The sequence below is a fragment of the Rhinoderma darwinii genome, chromosome 7 (assembly GCF_050947455.1).
Source record: "Rhinoderma darwinii isolate aRhiDar2 chromosome 7, aRhiDar2.hap1, whole genome shotgun sequence".
Classification (NCBI taxonomy): Eukaryota; Metazoa; Chordata; class Amphibia; order Anura; family Rhinodermatidae; genus Rhinoderma; species Rhinoderma darwinii.
Window position 1 is genome coordinate 88,539,625 of NC_134693.1, and position 15,581 is coordinate 88,555,205.

The window sequence follows — 15,581 nt, forward strand, 5'->3', positions numbered from 1 at the left end:
AATGTTTAATCACCTATACACTAATTGTTTAACTAAAAAAAAAAAACATGTTTTGCTGGCAACACATTCCCTTTAAGGTTCATTTCTTACACATTTGTCGTTAGAAACGAAAACACACTGATGCAACAAATGCAGCCTGATGCAAGACACATTATCTGAGAAATTAATCCAATATGTGCTTAAGTAAAGAATAAATTGTGAAGAAATATCATCAATGTACTTTTGCTTCAAACACCCCCAAAAAAACTCACCGTCTTAATTCTTGGTAAAGGTGGCCAATGTGTCCCCTTTCATTATGGAGGAGATTAATAGGGTGCACCCAATACCTCCATCGCCTTTCATGCTCCTGAGAAACATCAAGTGTGACCAAATATAATGTTCAATAAAATAAATACCAAAAACATTCACAACATTATCCCTAAATTAAGAAACATACCTCACAAATTCTTCTCCGTCGTATTACATAGACCACAATTCGCATCAATGACGCCATATGGCGACGGCAAACTTTAATGCACCTTTCCGGCACATGTTCTCCTTGCTGCTCCTGCTGGGATGGCCCTGGTAAGTTCTGAGAACTCATTTTACAATCAAAATGCACTCGGTTAATCTGTGTATTGCTCCTCAATAAACACTGCTAAGCCAAAAAAGGTATGTTGATAATTCTGGGTTGAGTTTTTGTAGGCCTAGGCCAGAAGTACAGCCCCTAGTGGGCTGGTTTTTGAAACGCCTGGATTACGCCTGAAAAAACGCCTTGGAAAACTGCTCAATTACGCATCAGCAAACGTTGCAAAATACGCCTCGAAATGAAAAACGTTTGCAAATACGCTTCAAAAACGCCTCAAATTCAGAGGCTGATTTTCTCAAAACAGTTCCGTAATTTACGAACGTTTTTTACTAAGCGTGTGAACATACACTTACGCTGTAAATTTACTCTAAAACTGTCGCTACACTATCAAAAATGTAGTGAACTAACTTCAGTTAAAAAAAACTGAATGTCTGTCACTAACTGACGCAAACTATAATGCTGTAAATTTACTACTAAAACTTTCGCTATGCTATCAAAAATTTAGTGAACAAACTGCAGTTAAAAAAACGGAATGTCCGTCACTAATTAACGCTAACTATAACGCTGTAAATGTACTCTAAAACTGTTGCTACGCTATCAAAAGTTTAGTGAATGAACTTCAGTAAAAAAAAAAACTGAATGTTCGTCACTAACTGACGCTAACTATAATGCTGTAAATTTACTCTAAAACTGTAGAAAAAATATATAGCTAGAACTTCTGCTATATATTTTCTTTACAAAACGAACGTCAGTAAACGTCCGCTACTCTAACGCCCTAACGATACCCTTTTTTTTACAGTTTTATAACAACAAAAAAAGGCCCAAAAAAAACCTGCGTCAACAAGTGACAACTGAGGCTGATTATAGACTCAGCACTCAGTAGCCGCAGGGTGCACACAAAAGATGGTGCAGTAAAAAAAAGGTAAAAAAAAACAAAAAACTGTGTCAAAAATTGAGCACAGATGCTGATCAGTGATGGCGGTCACTGATCAGTGCTCAGCGGCCGTAGGATGCACACACTGAAATGGTGTGTACAATGGGTACAAAAAGACAAAAAAAAAACTGCGTAAAAAAAATGACCACAGATGCTGATCAGTGATGGCGGTCACTGATTGGCACTCAGTGGCCACAGGGTGCACACAGGAAGACGGTGCAGAAAACAGAAAAAAAAGACCTGTTCCAAAAATTGAGCGCACAGAGTGATCAGTGATGGCGGTCACTGATCCGCACTCAGCGGCCGCAGGACGTAAAAAGGGGAAGAGGGGAAAGACTTCCGGTTCCGGCCCCGGCATGTAGAGATGCACGCCTGACAGCGCTCCTGCCTCCGTTCCACATATCTCCCTGACAGATCGTACTTACATTCTCTGGGGAAGCACAGATCACCCAGCCATCTTCCGGGCGCAGTACCCGATCGACCGGTGAGTGCATGGACAGATTTGTCTCAGTAATGGGGAAATCCAAGACGCAAAGCAAATCAGGCCGCGTGGCTGAACAACCGCCCAATATGGCGGATGGGCCAGACCTGCCTGGTGTCTTGCCTGAACACTCGGAGCTCAGCTCCTCACAAGTACGGGGCACAGGCGACACATCCTGTGTCATTGATTACAAGCAACTGGCGATACAGGTGGCACAATTAATTAGCCCGGATTTGCAGGAATCCCTATCTAAAACGATAGAAACCTCATTATCACACCTGCATACCTCAGTGGCACAGCATGAGGAACGTCTAGATACGCTGGAAACGGCGATTCAGAATATAGATTCTGGACTTGTGGAGCTACATCAACTCGTACGAGATACCCGGTTGGAAAACAAGAAATTGTGGGAGCGGGTAGAAGATCTAGAGGACCGCTCTCGGCGGAATAATCTGCGCATCGTCGGCTTACCAGAATCTGTGCCAGCTAAAGATCTGAGACGTCTATGTGAGCTGGATCTGCCGGCAGCTTTGGGCATACACCATCCATGCAGGGAGGAAAGAGCACATAGAATTGGAGCTGATCTGCGTGCGGCAAAGTCGGATAACCGCAGTGATGTGAATACAGTGAGAGATCGCCCGAGGCAAGTAATTGTAAAATACCTAGATTACTCTGACAAGATGTCTGTGCTCAAATCCTTCAAGAACAGAAAAGATGGATTAGATTACAAAGGCCATCGTATCCTTATCTTTGGAGACTTCTCGGCGGAGGTTACTAAGAAAAGGCGAGCATTCTCTCAAATTTGCTCAGATCTGTACAAGCGCCAGATGAAATTCGCTTTACTGTACCCTGCGGTTCTAAAAGTTTTTCAATCGGATGGATCATTCGAATCGTTCCAGTCTCCGGAAGCGGCCCTTGCAAGCTTGAAGCCCTCAACTTCGAAGGATTCCCCTACGCCCCCTCTTCGCTCAGCCCCTGGATTTCTGAGGCAGAGTATAGAAGACAGTCGGGACATTACTACAATTCCTCCATCTTCTCCGAAGCCTCAGCGGGTGGGGCGTCTGGTTTCAGCTGATACCTGACAAGATTTCGATGGTGAACACGGACGGACAGAGTCGTTCTTTATTCACCGATGAGTTCCTGCTTTGAGTCGGCTATTATATTACCTGCCAGATCAAGTGAGAATGGTCTGGATGGCGGGTCTTCACTTCCTATGAGCCTTGCCGATATGGAAGATGTGGTATGGACATACTAACTGTTTCATGTTGTTCTTTATTCAGCTACCCCAGTTGATTCTACTTAGGTAGGGGGGAATGGAAGGCTACTGAATGTAATTGTTCTATGATACATACCCTAGTTGCTTTCTTGGTAATGTATTTCTGCGTGTCGGAAATAAGCGAAGTCTTATTGCACCAATGGGTGGGAGATAAGGTATTAATCCACACCTTCAGTGCGGGGATTGTTTTATTGTTTCTAGTTAAACGGTTGATGAGGCAGTTTATGTCGTGGGAATCCATGCTCAGGGGCATCTTACATAGTTACATAGTTAGTACGGCTGAAAAAAGACACATGTCCATCAAGTTCAACCAAGGGAAGGGAAAAGGGAAGGAAAAATTTCTACACATAGGAGCTAATATTTTTTTGTTCTAGGAAATTATCTAACCCTTTTTTAAAGCCATCTACTGTCCCTGCTGTGACCAGCTCCTGCGGTAGACTATTCCATAGATTCACAGTTCTCACTGTAAAGAAGCCTTGTCGCCTCTGCAGCTTGAACCTTTTTTTCTCCAGACGGAGAAAAATTATATGAGAATTATATCCTGGAATGTCAAAGAACTAAGATCTCCACATAAACGAATGATGGTACTGCGTCACCTGAAGCGTTTGCGTGCAGACATAGCGCTCTTACAAGAAACGCACTTGGCAGAGGCAGATTTCTTTAGGATGAAAAGGTTATGGGTAGGCCAAGTGTTCGGATCCTCGGCTGTCGATTTGAAAGCTGGAGTTCTTGTTCTTGTACACCAAAAGTTTTCCTCAACAGTGACACAGGTGTCCAGAGACTCGGAAGGTCGCTGGATAAATGTGCTACTTACTGGCTCCACAGAACGAATCAGTCTGTACAATGTTTATGGCCCAAATACGCGTAGCTCATCCTTTTTTCTTAATTTAAGCACTACAATTGGAGCAGATCGACATCCGCAAATTTTTTTAGGAGGCGACCTAAATGTCGTTTTACACCCGAGTGAAGATAGGACCACCGCAGTTCAGGGCGGGAGGGCCCCCTTGATCACAAGTGAAACTATATTTAAAAAATTCCTTACCGCCACCGATTTGACAGATATCTGGAGACTCCATAACCCAGACGGTAGGGAGTATTCCCATTATTCACATCCACATCAATCCTGGTCTCGCATCGACTATATGTTAGCATCTCCACTTTTACTGCAACGAATGCGAGGGTGTGCAATTGAGCAGATGCTTATCTCGGATCATTCCCCTGTAGTATTGGAAGTACATGATTGCTTCCCCCATGGTACTGATTACTTATGGAGATTTCCGTCAAATCTGGCTACGGAGGAATCCTTCCAAGTCAAACTTAAAGGATGGTGGCAGGAGTTTGAATTGACAAATGGAGCCCATGCAGATAAGACTCAGCTTTATTGGGATACAGCAAAGGTAGTCATGCGGGGCCACATTATGGCATATGTCACTAATTTTAAGAAAGTTACTAAACAAAAAATTGAGACTTACAGTGCAACTCTCAGGGCATCTTACACTCTTTTCCAGAATTCGCCTTCTCCAGTTAATAGAGAATCCTGGAAAAAAGCCAAAAACGACTACGAGCAATGGTTAGATAAGGGTGAGAAATTGAAGCACTCGGCCTTAGAGGCAAATTTGTTTCGATTTGGCAATAAGGCAGGCAGTCTCCTGGCTAGGCTCTCAAAAGGTCCATGGTCACACTCTGTTATCGCTAGGTTGAAGGATCAATTGGGCCAGATGCAGAATCACCCCAAACAGATCAATTCCATCTTGAGGGATTTTTACGCCAATTTATACGCTAGTCGCCAGAGCACACATGGGGTGACTCCTCTTTCTTTAGACTCCCTAAACTTGCCTGTTCTTACCGAGGAAGAGAAAGTCTTGTTAGATTCCCCAATTGCGGAAGATGAGCTCAAATCTGCTATCAATTCCTTGAAACTCAATAAAGCGCCAGGTCCCGATGGTTATACTGGGGAATATTTCAAAGCTCTGAGGGATCAAATGGCTCCATGCTTGCTTGAACTATATAATGGTTACCTGTCTGGGCAGCCGATTCCACCAGCCTCTAATGTCGCATATATAAAGGTTTTGCCGAAACAGGATGAGGATCCTGCTCTAGCATCATCATACCGACCAAACTCGTTAATTAATTTGGACCTGAAGTTGATGTCTAAAATAATGGCAGATAGACTTGCCTTCATTCTCCCCAGGTTAATTTCTCCTAGCCAGGTGGGCTTCGTTAAGGGTCGCTCAGCAGTGTCAAACATACGGAGAATTCTGAGGGTACTAGATGACGTAAATCTTAATACTTCTGCTCATCCATGCCCAGCGATCCTTACCGTGGATGCCGAAAAAGCTTTTGATATGGTGGACTGGGGATGGTTGGGTAGGACTCTAGATTCCATGCATATAGTGGGCCCTTTTCGCACATACTTGACCGCACTTTACACAGAACCGTCAGCACGGGTATACACTCCTGGTTTTCTGTCATCCCCTATTCCTCTATCTAAGGGCACCAGACAAGGTTGTCCGCTTTCCCCTCTTCTTTTTAACATAGCCCTTGAACCTTTTATTAGGACATTGGAGGCTGATGGGAATATTCATGGTATAACGGTAGGCTCGACAGTAGTTAAGGCGTCATATTTTGCAGATGATGTTTTGGTCTTTTTATCAGACCCACTTAGGGATCTTCCTCGGGTTTTTGACCTGCTGAGGGCTTTCGAGGCCTCCTCCGGGTTTAAGGTGAATGTGGCGAAGTGTGAAATCCTAGATTTGTCTCGGACACGGGTCTCAGCTAACTGGTCCACTTTAAACATCCCGGTGACCATTGCCAAAAGTTCAATCAAATATCTGGGAATCCATATAGCCGTACCCCAGACTCCATATATACTCTCAACTACCCTCCCCTGTTGTCTAAATTGGTTAATGAATTAACGAGGTGGCGCAGCTTGCCATTATCTAAATGTCATTTACTTAAGATGATAAGCTTTCCCAGATTGCTGTACCCGATGCAGACTATACCCCTTCTCCTTAAACACACTGATATTTGAAACTTAATGCTGCCTTTACTTCCTTTATTTGGTCTCAAAAACGACCAAGGATAGCGCTGAGGAAGTTTATGCTACCCAAAGACCTAGGGGGCCTTAATTTCCCTGACCTCCGTAGGTACAATTTAGCATGCCTGGCTCGTCACAGGATAGACTGGTTGCAGCGATCTAACTTCTATTCCAACTATTCCCTAGAGGCAGGAGTGGTGTACCCGCTGCAGTTGTCATCATTATTGCATACTGCTTTTGGTATGCTTCCTGATAATGTGAGACGACGCATATTATTACGAAATGCTATAATGGCATGGAAGTTCCTTAGGTCTTCATTTGGGCTCCCTCAGCGTCTATCCCCACACATGAATCTATGGGGACACCCGGGTTTCTCACAGGGGAGAGAAAACTCTGATTTTCGGCATTGGCGTGCTTTGGGCATCACAACACTTAGGCACATTCTACACCCTTCTGAAAATCGTGTAAGGAGCTTTCAGGAATTGGTAGATACATTTAATGTCCCTTTGCATCATCAGTTGGCTTACTGTCAGCTACGCTCTTTTATACGCTCCCTAAGTCGAGATGTGACACAGGCGTGTTTGGAAAACCCTATTGATTCTATGATTGAGTCTCCTCCATCTAAAACCTCCTTATCGCTTCTTTATAAAACGTTTCGTGATCAACAGGGGAGGTCTACGGCAGCACTTTTGTTTAAAGCATGGAACAGAGAGTTCCCGGTCTCAGAATTATCTCAACAAATCCTGGAAGGGTGGTTAAAAGTGAGAAAAGCGGTAGTAAATGCGCAATGGCGTGAGACACATTTTAAGTTTCTACATCGCGCTATTTATGGTTTCAATATACACCCACATCCAAATGCGCCTGATAGACTGGTGGCTTGCCCAAGATGTGCCACCCCCAAAACTGATCTTCTGCATGGATTATGGAAGTGTCCCAAACTCGTTCCGTATTGGACCGAGATAGTGCAATTTATAAAGGATACTTGGGAAATCTCACTTACCCTGGACCCACTATCTCTGCTGTTCCATGTCTTTCCCGATCTTCCTAGTGTGCCACAAGCCCTACATGTATATTTGCTGATTGCTAAAAGATGCTTATTGGCTCGATGGCTTACGCCCCTTATACCTTCACTTACAGACCTAATGTACCAGATGAAAAAGGGTATACATATGGATAAGTTAGATATAGAGCATACACCGGAAGCCAAAGCTTCCAAATTCTTCCAGAAATGGAAGATCTTTATCTGCAAGCATTATCAACAAAGCGAGATTGTGGAATTGATGGCACCATTTCATTACACGCCCTGGTATTTGACAAGAGCGGTTGCGGGGACGTTAGGTAACCTGGGGCCTCAGTGAAGGTCTATTGCAAGGAGAGGGGGTACATGAAGCTTGAACATGTAGATATATTTGATCTGATGTCCTATTTTCGTACATTGGTTTCTATTGGAGATTAATTGAAAACTGATGGGCCCTGAGCTATGGTGGGGGGGGGGGGAGTTAACTTTGATTGTTTAGTTACTGTGATCTAATGTTATTTGTAACAAGTACCTCAATGCACATCTGTGATACTGTGAATGTTGTAGAATACTGTATTCTCTGTCATATCTTCTGCAATATGTTGCTGTTATTGTACATCTCCTTTTCTCATGGATCAATTTTGATATATAATATTTGAGTTTCTTTCTTTTTTGTAATAATGTTCTAAAACTCAATAAAATTTGTTTACAAAAAAAAGAGGGGGAGGGGTACAGGGATAAGAAATTTAGGAACAAAACTAGTGCTGCTGCTAAAAAAGGAAGCAGACGAATGAAGACGTCACAGCAGGATCACAGTACAGAAGGCCCCAAAACCGGTATCAGCTCACAGACAGTCCCACCAGCTCTGCCCACCGCTCCACCGACCAACCGTGGCAATTGGGGGGGGGGGGGTGGCATCGCCGCCATTTTTTACATGATACATGGTAGGGATTGGTGCTGTCTTGGACAGCACCAATCACCACTATATAACTGTGCCCTGTGGCACAGTATTTGGCTAAAGCCGCAAACAGCCACAATTGGCCGGTCTGAATTGACCGGCCAATGGCAGCGATCGCCGATGCAGGGGGAGGCGACACTCCCCTGGGCATCATGTACAGATGGCCTGCTGTTATGAACAGCAGCCATCTTTACTTTAAAACGTTCTTATTTTTTACTATAACCGTTTTCCCGTTTGTCGTAAGTATACGACATTTTGCGGGAAGCACTGGCTTTCCATGACGTATACTTACGACAAATGTCAGGAAGGGCTTAAAGACGCTCTGTCACTAGATTATAAGTGTCCTATCTCCTACATAATCTGATCGGCGCCGTAAGGTAGATAACAGCAGTGTTTTTTGTTTTGAAAAACGATCATTTTTGAACAAGTTATGAGCAATTTTAGATTTATGCTAATTAGTTTCTTAATGACCAACTGGGCGTGTTTTTACTTTTTACCAACTGGGTGTTGTACAGAGGAGTGTATGATGCTGACCAATCAGTGTCATACACTTCTCATTGTTCCAGCTCAGCTTCTTTCACTGCACAATGACACTGTGCTGCGGATCATGCTGGGCTGGAACAATGAGAAGTGTATGATGCTGATTGGTCAGCGTCATACACTGCTCTGTACAACGCCCAGTTAGTAAAAAGTAAAAACACGCCAAGTTGTCTATTAAGAAACTGATTAGCATAAATCTAAAATTGCTCATAACTTGGTGAAAAATGATCGTTTTCAAAATAAAAACCACTGTTGTTATCTACATTACAGCGACGATCAGATTATGTAGGAGATAGGGCACTTATAATCTGGTGTCAGAGCCTCTTTAATAATAACTCATATCCGAAAACACCCCAGCCCAATCCCCCGTTTCATGTCCTCTCATGTCCACATAGTCCGAGATCAGGCTGGGTACACACCCCCCCAGCCCCCAACCCCACCTATCTAATGCCCCAACTTACTTACACAGTCACCAAAACCCATACACACACATATAACAATATAACACTATTAACCTAACATAACTCATACTATACCATATAAACATAATACCCTACTCCAAAACCTTCCCGAAAACCTAAGTTTGGCCACTTCTAGGACCCTTTTTCAGTTTTTAGGAACAAAAATCTACTTATGCTTATCCAGCCCACCACCAGAGGGGAGAAAGAGGAAGGTCCTCCAAAGCACCAGCCCAGAGGCCAGAGCCATACCCCAGCCACCACCTCGGTCCCCTATCGCTAGACCTTTCCAGCTCACCCTATCCTCTATCCGTAAATTACCTTGAAAAACTAATCTTTCCCTCTTGCTGTCCCTCGTTATATCCCTATCGTTCTATTTTTCCCGGTGTTGTGGCTAGGTGCAAACCCCTACCTTCAGTCTAGCACTCAGGGACAACTTGCCCCTCACCGGTTGGTTCAACCTAGGGCACCCTAAAGTTAAAGCCCCTCCAAAGGTGAGAGAGATTGGGGGCACCCAGTCTCACAACTTCCTGAGACCGGACCTTCACCAGGTCACCCATGATATTCCTAATTACCTCGTCCCCCAGGAGGATTTTGCTCTGAGTTGAAACTAAACACTGTGCATTCCACGTAAAATTCCTAACCACTAAACTAACTAAAAAAGAAGTGAAATGGTCCCTACCACCAAGGTCTCTGAATGCCCCATAGGCCTGTAGGAGGGGTTACAGCCCCCATGCTGTGGAAGTGGTCCCACTCCCCACATTTACCGGACCGATTTTGGGTGTCCCAGCCCCCTTGGGTGATAGGGGTATCAGCCCCCTCCATACCCACAATATCGTAGGGGACCCAACCCCCATGTACGATAGGGGTAATAGCCCCCTTCCCAATGTCGGTCACAGGGGTCCAAGCCCCCTTCTGTTTCCCCCCTTTTGTCAGTGCTTGGGTGTCTGTCTACTTCCCCCCCCCCCCCCCTTCCTCCTATTCTTGTAGGAGGTTGAAGCATTGTTCGTTACTTACTATTGTATAATGCCTGTTATATCGTTAGTGACCACTTGATGGTGGTAGAGTAGTTGCTGTGAGTTGCTGGACAGATTACACTGGACATGAAAATGTGGGGTTAAAGGGGGAAGAGCTAGAAACGGAACAGTGGAGAGATTAGCAAGTGCATAGCAGAACGGCCATGACGAAAGAGAGAGGAGGAGCATGAGATATGAGCTCAGGGAAGAGATATTGAAAGTTAAAGTAGACAGACAGAAAGAGAGAGCAGCAGGATAAGGCCTCATGCACACTTCAGTTTTTTCCTTCAGGGTGCTATCCGTTTTTGTCACGGATAGCACCCTGAACCCATTCATTGCAATGGCCCCATGCACACTTCCGTTATTTAAACTGATCCGTTGTTCCGTTCCGTGCAAAGTAGAGCATGTCCTACTTTGCTCAGTGATTCAGTGACCATGTGGCCCATAGAAGTCAATGGGTCAGTGAAAAAAACGGATGGCACACTGAAGGCATCCGTGTGCTGTCCGTTTTTGACTGATCCGTTGCCATAGCAACGGCTGGGTGGGTCAAAGTTCACAGACTCACAGTCTACAGTAGCCATTCAGTTCTGAAGATGGCTGTGGAAAGAATGATAGCATTGGTGCAGGATCACCCAGAACTGTGGGATACGGGCACAGAATGCTACCACGACCGTTATAAAAAGGACGCCGCGTGGGAGGAGCTTGCCAAGGAGCTTTTGACACGCAGATGGCAACAGGGAACTAGTGCCCAGCGTCACAACATAAGTAAGTAAATTCACACATTGCACTGCTTGTTTTCTGAGCATGCTTTTCTTTTGTTCCATTGTATGTAATTCTCAGTAGGTAAACTTTACACACCCACAGTAATGTTATTTTCGCATTGACCTGCTGTCTTATAACATGTGCTTTGCAATCCCAAAATTCTGACCGGTATAGACTTTGCGCAGTTTCAAGTGTGTCAGAGGGTAGCGTAGACCTTGCACAGTTGTATTCTGTATTATTTCTAGTAGAGATGAGCGAACTTATGAAAAGTTCGGTTCGGCTAGTTCGCCGAATTTCACGAAAAGGTTCGATTCGGACCGAACTAGTTCTGACCGAACCTGTAATTTCCGTGCACCGAGCATGGTACTGTCCAGGGTGCTGATAGAGTTAATGGACTGCACTAACTCTTTCAGCAACCTTGACAGTACCATGCTCGGCGTGCGGAAAATAAAATTTGAATGTAATAAAAAAAATATATAAATACGTTCATACTTACATTCCTCCTGTCCGGCCTCCAGCGATGACGTTTCATCCATGTCACCGCTCGCTGCAGCCAATCACAGGCTGTAGTGGCAGTCACGCTCGTCACGTGACCGCCTCTGCAGCCAATCACAGGCTGCCGCGGCCTCTGCAGCCAATCACAGGCTGCCGCGGGCCCTGCAGCCAATCACAGGCTGCCGCGACCTCTGCAACCAATCACAGGCTGCCGCGGCCTCTGCAGCCAATCACACGCTCCTCTTCTGAAATACTCTGTGCTGCCTTAAACTCTGTGGACAGGTCAGGATCCTGTTTCTTTTAAATGCTGCACTGTAGCGCAGCCTTATATCGTGGATCGAGCGGGTTCCCCAGCAGCATTTAAAAGAAACAGGATCCTGACCTGTCCACAGAGTTTAAGGCAGCACAGAGTATTTCAGGAGATGAGCACGGCCGGCCACGGGTCAGCCGGTCGTTTTTCCGAGCCGTGCTCCCATTATAAAGTATAGGAGCACGGCCCGTAAAATAAAAAAAATAGAACATGTTCTAGCTTTTTAACGGCTCGGGCACCTTCCCGTGAGAAATCGGGAAGGTACCCGTGGCTAACAGAAGTCTATGGGCCCGCTATTTCGGGTCGTAATTACGACCCGTAAATCCAAAGTAAGCCAAGCAGAGTAATCTCAAACTGTTCTCTATGCTCTGAAAGCTAAGAAAACAGCACCAAAAACTTCTTGTAACCTTTCTATTGGTGTTTCCTGGGACATGTGACAGGTTCAAGTGAAGTTCACATCCGTTTTTTAAACGGAAACACGGAACGGAAACGGAGTGCACACGGAAACAAAAACGGACACACGGATCCATCAAAAACGGCCGCTAAAACGGTGATGGAAGTGTGCATGAGGCCTAAGGAGCTCCAGACTGGGTGTAAGAAAACAAGAACCTAGGAGTCATATCCAGCAGACTGCTATATGGTACCATGAGTGAGAGACTGGGAACAACGCTGACCAGGCTGTCGCCATTACGCGAGAGAAGCACCCTTGGCTCAACGACCCAAAGAGTGGACTAACTGGACACCGCGCATACTGCCAAGGTGAGCCTTCAGCCGTTTACAGAACCCCTGCCAGGCCCGCCGCTATTACCCCGTAGCGTCCGGAGACGCGTAAAGGACAGAGACTGATATCAGGCGGAGCCATTGAAAGACAAATAGACTGTTGAACTTATACTGTTGCTGATTTCATCTGTTTATACGGTTATTTACAAAGTAAAGATTTATAAAGAAAATCGGAGTAGTGTTGTAGTGCCCACGTTTTAGTTCCATCTAACACGCCTACCCAGCATGGGAGAGGCTGGCCAAATTGGGCCAACCGATGGAGACTCCTACCCGTTTGTAAACCTCTGTATTGAAGGGACAATGAAGCAAGAAATTGTCCATGCTTTCAAGCATGCCACTGCACTCCCGAGGACAACCTCTTTCATCGGAGTTCCTGTGCTTCAGATTGTCCCTTACATAGAGCTTCCCATGGAAGCAGTGCCAAGCCAGATCCCAAAACTTCTGGGGAATCCTCACCGAATTTAAAAGTCTTAAACCCACCCCGATGTCTTTACTTGGGAATTCCTGAGCACCAGAAACTCCTTGAAGCAAGTCAACAAGACCTTCCTGTCAAGAAAATTTCTGGACAAGGTCCACACTCCCACACTCTCAGACCCCACTGACGTACAACCTTCAGAACTGGGGCGGCATAAGCCGGGAGGTGCCCATGGAGTGTATGCAAATTTTTCACTTGGCCTCCTGTCTTCCATTCCTGGAAGAAAGGCCAAAACCATCCCCTGCAGGAGGATATCCAGAGAGGAGCTCTTTCTCTTTCAAAGAGGTTCGCCAAATTTATATTAATAAAGGTGTTTACTAGAAACAGTACTGGGTTTACCATACCTAACCCACCTTGTCTCCTCAGTAGGTATGTAACCTCCCTCTTGATTACGTTAAGCCTGTTTCCCCATAACAGTTGGAAAAACAGGCTATAGACCCGAGTCTAGAGAGGTTCTTGCAAAATGCATACACTGCCATGGTAGAACAATATGGGCATGAGGTAGGCCTTGTCCAAGTGAACCCTTTCCCTAAGGGATAAAGACCATCCCTTCCATTGGCCAACCTTCTGGGCAGCTATTGACAGCCTAACTTCCCAGTTTTTCTTGGGATAATCACCCAAGCCAAATTCAACACCTACGATTTTAGAAGACCCTTTGGGCTCTGGGAGGGTGCCCGGGAGATCAAAACTGGGACCCCCCCCAGCCAGAGACTTTCACACTTGTCCCGGTTGATCCTGGACCCAGATGCCCGTGAGTAATGCTCAATTTCTGACATCACCCACTCTGCCTCCCCTCTAGAGGAGACGAAGATATTGACGTAATCCGCGTACGCAACCACCATCTGAGTGGCTTCCAGCCCCTCCAAGTCCATCCCCGCCCCCTCCAATGGTCCACGATCAAACAGCCTAAGAAAGGGGTCAATCGCGAAAACATATAGCTAGGGGCTTAAGGGACAACCATGGTGAACACCAGACCCAACCTCAGAGGGGGTTCCAGTCAAACTATTCACCAGTGAAAAACACTCTGCCCCAGCATATAGGGTCTGGAGCCAATTGACAAACTCCCCTGGTAGGCCAAAGCTCAGAAGAACTGACCAAAGGTACTTGTGGTTCACCCGGTCAAAAGCCTTGGCCTGGTCCAAGCACAGGATGTACCCCTCCCATCGGCCAGAATTTCCCTGCTCCACTGCCTCTCTGACACTGAGAACAACACTAAAATTACTGCGACCTGGAAAAGAGCAATGCTGGGTCAACGAAAGGAGCTGGGGTGCAAACTTCAATAGCCGATTAAACAGCTCTTTTGCGAGAACATTTCTGTCTGTATTGAGGAGCACTATCGGACACCAGATCTCAACATGGGTCGGATCCTTACCCTTTGACAGAATAATCAAGGCAGACCTTCCCATTGATTTTGGCAGAGTGCCTGAGGACAGATACTCATTAAACACCGCAGTCAACAGGGGAACTAGGGTTCCCTTAAAGGTTTTATAGAACTCAGATGTTAAGCCATCAGGACCTGGCGATTTCTTGATAGCCAACCCACCAATCACCAATCTCATTTCCTCTTCCTTGATCGACTGTCAAAACACAGAGAGAGGGGTCTACTCCTGACTCCTGGTTTCAGCCAGGAAATCCGATATTTTGTCTCGGTTTAGATCCTGCTCACCCAAAAGCTGCGAATAAAATGATCTGATGACCTCCAGGATCCCTGATTTGGATCTCATAAGGGAGCCTGTACTATCTACCAGTCCTGTCACCACCTAATAACTCACTGACATCTTACAGGTACTGTAAGGGTCGGGCGAGCGGTACCGCCCGAAATCCCTTTCAAGAAGCAAAGATGTGTACCAACTAGATCCAACAAAGGCACCTGGCTCTAAAGAAATCCTCGAAGGCCTGTCTTATCTCTGCTTCTTCCAGGAGAGTAGAATTCAGCCTCCATATGCCTCTCTCCATCTGGAGGGACTCTGCAACATTCAAAGAAAACATAATCATACAGTGATCGGAGAACTCCACCTCAACGACAGACACTGCCGAAGAGATGGTTTCCTCCTTTAAAAAAAACCGTGTCTATTCTAGACCTACAACTACATCTGTGGTAGGTTAACCCCGAGTGGCCTGGGGTATACCGAATATGGACGTCCTCCAGGCGAGCATCACTAACTATTCTATTCAACTCGACACGTGTTGAGGACATCTAAGTTCAAGCACTGCCCCATTTCTAACTCAAACATGTCACCGGTGCGGTAAAAAGTAACGCCACCCCGCTATATGGTTCAGCCGCAAGAGGCCAGTAGGAGGGCCCACGTCGCCACTCCCTCCTAGCTTTCATGACCTCTGCCAAAAGTGACAGTCTGGTCTCCTGCAAATACAAAATGTAAGCTTCAACCCGGCCGAGTAAATCAAAGGCTGCGAAACGAGCCATATCCGACTTAATGCTGGCAACGTTAATCGATGCCAGAGTCAACGGAGT

The 15,581-nt window shown here is 45.6% G+C and overlaps 1 long non-coding RNA gene across 1 annotated transcript; it reads left to right on the forward strand.

The window, feature by feature from the left end:
* The first annotated feature begins 10,839 nt into the window (after positions 1-10,839).
* On the forward strand, positions 10,840-12,803 carry LOC142657258 (uncharacterized). Its single transcript, XR_012849858.1, has 2 exons — positions 10,840-11,051; positions 12,294-12,803. It is a non-coding gene; the product is annotated as an uncharacterized LOC142657258 (long non-coding RNA).
* The last annotated feature ends 2,778 nt before the right edge of the window (positions 12,804-15,581 follow it).